Raw genomic sequence first — 7,593 nt, forward strand, 5'->3', positions numbered from 1 at the left:
GTTTTTTTGATTAAAGTTAATTCTATTAAATTTTTAAAGTGTTCTACAATCGTTTTGCACCTTTAAATTGTCATTTTAACTGTTTTTAACTTTTTTTTGAAAATGTTCAAAAACTTAAAAATTGTGTTTTTTTGATAAAAATCGATTTAATTCAATTTTTATAGTGTTCTACAATCGATCTGCTTTATTAAAATTGTCATTTTGACTAATTTTTTCAATTTTCAAAATTTTTCAAAAATTTAAAAATGGTGTTTTTTTGAATAAAATTAATTCTATTATATTTTTAAAGTGTTTTGCAATTGTTTTGCACCTTTAAATTGTCATTTTAACTGTTTTTAACTTTTTTTTGAAAATGTTCAAAAACTTAAAAAGTGTGTTTTTTGGATAAAAATCGATTTAATCCAATTTTTATAGTGTTCTACAATCAATCTGCTTTATTAAAATTGTCACTTTGACTAATTTTTTCAATTTTCAAAATTTTTCAAAAATTCAAAATATATGTTTTTTTAATTAAAATTAATTCTATTATATTTTTAAAGTGTTTTGCAATTGTTTTGCACCATTAAAATTATCATTTTAACTTTTTCAAAAATTTTCAAAAAGTGTGTTTTTTTGATAAAAAATAATTCTATTTTTAAAGTCATCTACAATTGATTTGCACAATTAAAACTGTCATTTTGGAAAATGTTAAAATTATTTTAAAATTAATTTAAACATCTTCAGAACGGTTATTTTTTATGGTAACTAAACGTGTTTAGGCATTGTTTTGAGTGGAACGAGAAAACGTAATTTTTCAATTGAGGCAGTGGTTTTTTTAGAAAAGAGGGAATTTTTGGGAAATTTTAAAATTTGAAATTAATAAATGTTTGATTTGTTTTTGTAGAAATAGACAAACAACCATCATGAACAACGGTAACAACGACGACGACGAGCGCCAACAACAGTTTCTAAGGCAACTTAGGGTGATGCTCGAGCGGTTTGATTGGGAGCGCCGCATCCTGCGAGTGGCCTTGGAGCGGTTTGATTGGGAGCGCCGCATCCTGCGAGTGGCCTTGGAGCGATTTGATTGGGATCGTCGTCGTCGAGAACTCCAGGTAGTGTTACATCGGATGGAAGAGTTGCCGCGTGAGTTGCATGTTTTACTTACGCCACTCGATTATGTGGGATTGATGAGGGAATTGCGCGTGGTACTGGAACGTTGCGTCGAAAGACCGCGTCAACTACGCGTAATTTTAAATCGTGCGGATGTGTTGTCCAATTCATCGGTTCGACCGCTGTCTTTTGAAAATAACGATGATGACAACAATGTAATTTTGGTAATTGACGACGTCGTGACAGCAACGGAACCGATTTTGGTTGACGCGTCCGTACCATCATCGCCACCACCACCACCACCATCATCTCCTGTCGAGTATATAGTTGTTACGCCAGATTTACCAGTTTTGTCCCCAGTTTCGTCAGCAACGTCGTCGTCACAAGGTTCTTCTGCGTCTCCTGTTTTTGCAGGGGATTTTAATCTGCTTTCCCCCCCTTTACCTCTGTCGCCACCATTTTTACCGGCTTTGCACATACCAACACCGGCGGAACAACGACGGGAACGTGTTCACGCTCCCGATCCCATCACGCGAACTTACAGACAAGCCATAACTGTGGGCACGCGTCTCGATGCCGAGTCCCGTGTTGCAGTTTACAATGTGGGCGATTTAACGAAACGGTGTTTGTTGTGTTCGGCCGTCGGCTTCGAACAAGAAAAATCTGTCGGCAAAGAATTTTGCTGTAAGAGTGGCGATGTTGCGTTACCGCCGTTGGGTTCATGTCCCCGCGAGATGTTTGAATATCTCACGGACGATTCACCGATGGCCGTTCAATTTCGGAACAACGTCCGTACAATAAACAGTTTATTTGCTATGGCATCGTTCAAATCGACTGTTCCTACCGACGTTCATCCGGAAGGAGTGAGTGGTCATTGGTGTTTTACGATTTGCGGACAGATTTACCACTATACTCACGCCATTCCGGTTCGTCTTTTTGCAGCAGACACAAGTAATGGTCAAAATCAAGTCACGAATAATAATAATAATAGCCAGCAGGTGAGGGACGACACCATTACTCTCAAACTTAATCAGTATTATTTCGTTGACTCGAATAATGCTGTCAATCGAAGGGTGGAATTTTTGGGTGACCGCATCGCACCCCTAACCATACGTAACATTGAAACAATGTTGCGTCGGGTCAATCCGATAATTCAAAGTTACCAAACCATCAGTGAGGTAATTCAACGTAAACAGGCGGCCGCGACCTCTCCCGAGGAAAGAAACGCCATTCTCAATAGTTTAGTGATCGGATTTAGAGACAATATTAATCGCGAAGTAAGAAACTACAGTTTGCCCGCGTGCGACTCTGAAATTGCGGCCGTTTTTGTCAACGAACCACCCTTCGAGGTTGATTTGTGCATCTACCCACGCGACGGCCGGGGTAGACACGAACTTAAAAACCTCAGTAAATGGGCCGACCCCATGGTGTACCCGATCCTGTTTCCGAATGGAGAATTTGGCTTTGATAAAGAGATCCATCACGTTCGGAACGTGACGAAGACAATCACTTTTCGCGAATTCTATCGGTATCGTCTACAGATACGCGATACGAATCGCTTACAAAGACCGCCTACCACCATTCAAAACCCAACTCAAAGTGAGTCTTCGAACCGTCACCGCTCGATTTCGCCTACCCGTGAATTAAACGAATTTTCAATTTTGCACAATGGTGGCAAACTGTTTCAACAGTACGTAGTGGACGCTTATGTCAAAGTGGAGGCGAACGAGCTGTGGTGGCATAAAACACACCAGCTATTTCGACGGCGAGCCAGTTACGGTAGTTTATTAAGGTACTTGGAGACAAGGGCAAACGCAGCTGGTACGGACTATCGAGTTGGGTCAATTTTTATTTTGCCCGCGTCGTCGAGACGTGGAATGCGTTTCACGAATCGCCAGTACCTCGATGCGATCAATGTAATAGCAAGACATGGCAAGCCGGATCTCTTTATCACGTTCACGACGAACCCGAATTGGCCAGAGATCCAAAACAACCTAGCTTACAAACAGAAATGGCCAAACCGTCCTGATTTGGTTTGTCGCGCATTCCACATTAGATTGACCGAGTTTATGGACGATATCGTCAAGAAACAATTGTACGGTACCGTCCATAACTATTTCTATACGATAGAATTTCAAAAACGAGGCTTGCCTCATGCGCACATTTTGGTGACGTTTTTACCGCGCGACAAACTAAACTGCCGTGAGCGCGTCGACGATGTCGTTTCAGCCGAGATACCGGACTACGAAGTCGAACCGATTTTGTATAGAACGGTAGCCGACTTTTATCTACATACAAAGTGTAGAGGACCGACCCGCGACCCAAACGTTACCTGTTTGAGAGCGGACGGTACCTGCAAAAAGTATTTTCCCAAGGCCCTACGGGAGGTCACTAATTTAAATTATAACGCTTCAACGGTCAAAGATGGACGCCCCGAATATCGTCGACGCTGCAACAATCGTATGATCATTTCTAACAACATTACGTACACGAATGCCGACATCGTGCCTTACAATCGTTACGCTGCACTCAAATATCAGAGTCATATCAATTTTGAGTGCGTCGGATCCTTGGCATCTGTCAAGTATCTGTACAAATACGTGACGAAGGGTGAGGACATGTGTCGCATGGAAGCGAAAAATGACGTCGATCGCACTATAAATTGGGACGAGATTAGCAATTACCTAGACTGTAGGTATGTCAGTTCAATGGAGGCGTGTTGGCGTCTGTTCCAATTTAAGATGAGCGATCGAAGTCATTCGGTTGTATGTCTGCCTGTTCACCTTGAGGACCAGCAGACCATCGAGTACGAGGAGGACGAGGACGCGGAGCAGATTTTGCTCCGTGCCACCATCGACACCAAGCTCACGGCTTACTTTAAGCTCAACCAAATGGAGGGAGCGCCACGTGATTTATTTTATAGGGAAATCCCAGAAAATTACACGTGGAACGCAAGGCGCGGTCAATGGCAATCACGTGTTTATAATCGTAAGGTGGTTGGCGTTGTCGTGGACGTCAAATCAACGCACGACGATGAATTGTACTGTTTGCGTACACTGTTGCAACACGCGCGTGGCTGCCGATCATTTGTCGAATTGCGCACTGTCCGTGCATATGATGCGGACCGTGATCAGTTTGAAATGATCGTGTGCGACACGTATCGTGAAGCGTGTGTGCGTCGCGGTCTTTTCTCAAACACGGATATTTTTGAACGTGCGATGCAACAAGCTTCTACGCGTGCGGCACCATATCGTTTACGTAAATTTTATTCTTTAATAGTGTTGATCAGTTTGGACGCGGGCCAATCCTATGTGGTCAATGTTTTAGCGGTTTGGTCCAAATTTAAGTTTCCGCACATGATTGCCGACTTGGTATTGGGTCCACGTCCCACCACCACTTCATACGGTCATGCCTATCATCTTGCCATTGCACAGATCGATTCGATCTTGGCGAGAAATAGTAATGACGATAACTTGACCTTGGCAAGGTTGGGTTTGCACGATCCCGAAGCAGCATCCTACGATGACGGACGTAATGACGCGGATACCGAGGTAATTGCGTCATTGATGCGTCGGGCGTCGTGCGGTGGACGGGGTGGCGGGACAGTTTCCCAAATGTCAACATCAATAATGACGACGACGACAACAACACCAGTAGCAACGACAACAACAACAATTGCTGCTGCTGCTGCTGCAACAGGAACAACATCAACAGTACAAGTGATGGAGTCGTCTGTAGTAGCAGTGGTATCGCAAGTAGAAGTAATGGAAGTGACGGAACCGCAAGTGGTGGAACAGGTTGTGATGAAGGAGACGGAAGTGGGGGCGGTGGCAACGGCGGCGGAGGGAGTTGCAGTAGTTGTAGTTACAACTGCGGTGACTACCACCACCACCACCACCACCACCACCACGACCACAACCAACATTACAACTTTGACCACAACAACAACGGCCATTACTACGATTACTTCTTCTTCCGATGCTGCTGCTACTACCACCACCACCAGTACTCCTGTCACGAATATTGTTGATGATGTTGTTGCTGGGGCGGCGACTGCTGCTGCTGCTGTTGCACAAGCTGCTACTGATGCTGCTGCCCTCAACGATGACGATAATTATGCCGACGAAAGTAATCGTGAACGGATTGCTTGGGAGGAGTATTGCGCTAAATATCGTGTTGTTTGTTTGACGGTAGAACAGCTTGCCATCTACCGTCGTATAGTTTTTGCAATTTTAAGGCGAAAAAATTTACTAAACAATGGTGATGCGTGTTTTCATTTTGGTGTTAGTGAGTGGTTAGTGTCGCAACGTCTCCATCGATTTGGTCAGTCCGATGACGACGACTACGACGACCACGACGACGAGGACCAGAATAGAGACCAACAAGGAGTCAATGACGGTTGCGTCACACCAACCAACACATCCAATCATGTATTGCCACCGATGCCTAATGTTCGCGATTGCCAGAAATTGTTTTATATTGATGGCCCGGCTGGCACGGGCAAAACCTTTTTGTACAACGTATTAAATGCTCGATTAAAGTCGAGCCGGTATATACATGGATTGACAGTGTTGGCGGTGGCGTGGACCGGAATTGCAGCATCCCTAATTATGGACGGCATGACGTGCCACAAGGCCTTCCGGATTGGCTTGGACCTCAACGAAACGTCCACGGTGGGCTGGCCCGTTGAGCACAATCGCAGCAAGCGGTTGGCTGAAGTTGACGTCATCTTTTGGGATGAAGTGTCAATGACCAGTCGATTCGCTTTGGAGGCCGTCGATCGTTATTTGCGAGACATTACGCGCTCTCAAGTACCGTTCGGCGGCAAAGTGATTGTGTTTGGCGGGGACTTTCGTCAAACCTTGCCCATTGTGATGCGTGAACATGGGAATGCAATGTCGATACTGAATCGATCGGTTTTGAGTAGTTTTCTCTGGCATTACGTGATGCCAGGCAAGCAGAGTCTCTCTGAAAATTTGAGAGCCAGATCGTGTCCAGATCCCGTCGTCGCAGCGCGGTACGCCAAACAGCTGTTGGAAATTGGTGAGGGACGTTTTCCGCTCAAGTTGACGCGTGTAGCTTATGCTCCGCGGGATTTGATCGACATCCCACCCGAGTTTCGGGTGCCAACGCGGCAACACCTCATCGATTTTGTATACGGCGGTGCGGGTACTACGGCCAGTCGAATACGGGATACTATACACGAACGCGTCATTTTATGTCCGACCAACGCGGAAGTTGACGAAATTAACGACAAAGTGTTGGAATTGCTTCCCGGTGAGGTCTGCTCCTTCTTCTCCATTGACGAACAACTGAGCGATAGTCGGCCGGAGCCCCGTCAACGAGGAAGACATCAACAGGAGCAACAGCAGCAGCCGCAACAACCAGCAGCAGCACAAGCCAATACTGGAATGCCACCACCCCCCGATCGGGACAATAACGATATTGGCGACGATGCAATCGAACAACTAATGCTCAACATCTGTATGGACGACGATGGGATTGTGCGAACACCACCACCACCACCACCACCTGTGGTACAAGCCATTCTACCAGCCCCAGAAGATGTCGTCGCCAATATTGTACCCGGAGGAGCAGCTCCCACCACCACCACAAACAATGACGACGAAGAACCCAATGACCTGTTCGTGCCCGTTGATGTTCTCAATGGCATCAATACGTCCAATTTGCCGCCGCACGATTTGCGGTTAAAAGTTGGAGCCGTAGTGATGTTGTTGCGCAACATCGATCTGGGTAATGGACAGTGTAACGGATGCAGGTTGTTGGTAAGAAGAATGCAGGATCAATTACTCGAACTGGAAACGTTGACTGGACCGTCTAAGGGGAAAATAGTTTGGCTACCACGTATGGTATTGCGCAGTACCGTTCCAGAATTGATTTCGCCCATAGAGCGAACTCAATTCCCGGTACGCCTTGCATTTGCTATGACTATTAACAAGTCGCAAGGACAAACTTTTAAGCGGGTAGGGATTGCGCTCACCAGTCCCTGCTTTGCTCACGGCCAGTTATATGTCGCCATGTCGCGAGTCGGCGATCCTGCACAGGTTCGAATTTTCGTGGGTCCACACCCGATGCAAGGTCGTTTTACATTTCCTACTACTGTGCTCACAACGCGGAATGTGGTACACCGCGAAGTGTTTACGGTAAGACCGGATCCGCCTGTAGTCGTATATAATATACGGAAACGGGCCCATCAAAACGTCAATGCTGTAGTCGTTGATGGTGGCAATGTGATTGATGGTGATGGCGGTAATGATGGTGGACCACCACGATTATTGTCGCTGCCACAATTATTGTTGCCCTCATTGGACACGGCGGTATTACGTGTTGATGGGACCAGGCGGATTGGAGATCAACAATCGACCACATACGACCGAGACGCTCTGCTGATGCCACCACCAATCGCCCTACCACCTAGAGCGCGCCCACGAAAAAAACGTCAAAACGAACAAAAAACCTACTTGGCACCACCAGCATCGC

This window comes from Ips typographus, linkage group LG11 (assembly GCF_016097725.1).
Source record: "Ips typographus isolate SLU linkage group LG11, UJ_Ityp_2.0, whole genome shotgun sequence".
Classification (NCBI taxonomy): domain Eukaryota; kingdom Metazoa; phylum Arthropoda; class Insecta; order Coleoptera; family Curculionidae; genus Ips; species Ips typographus.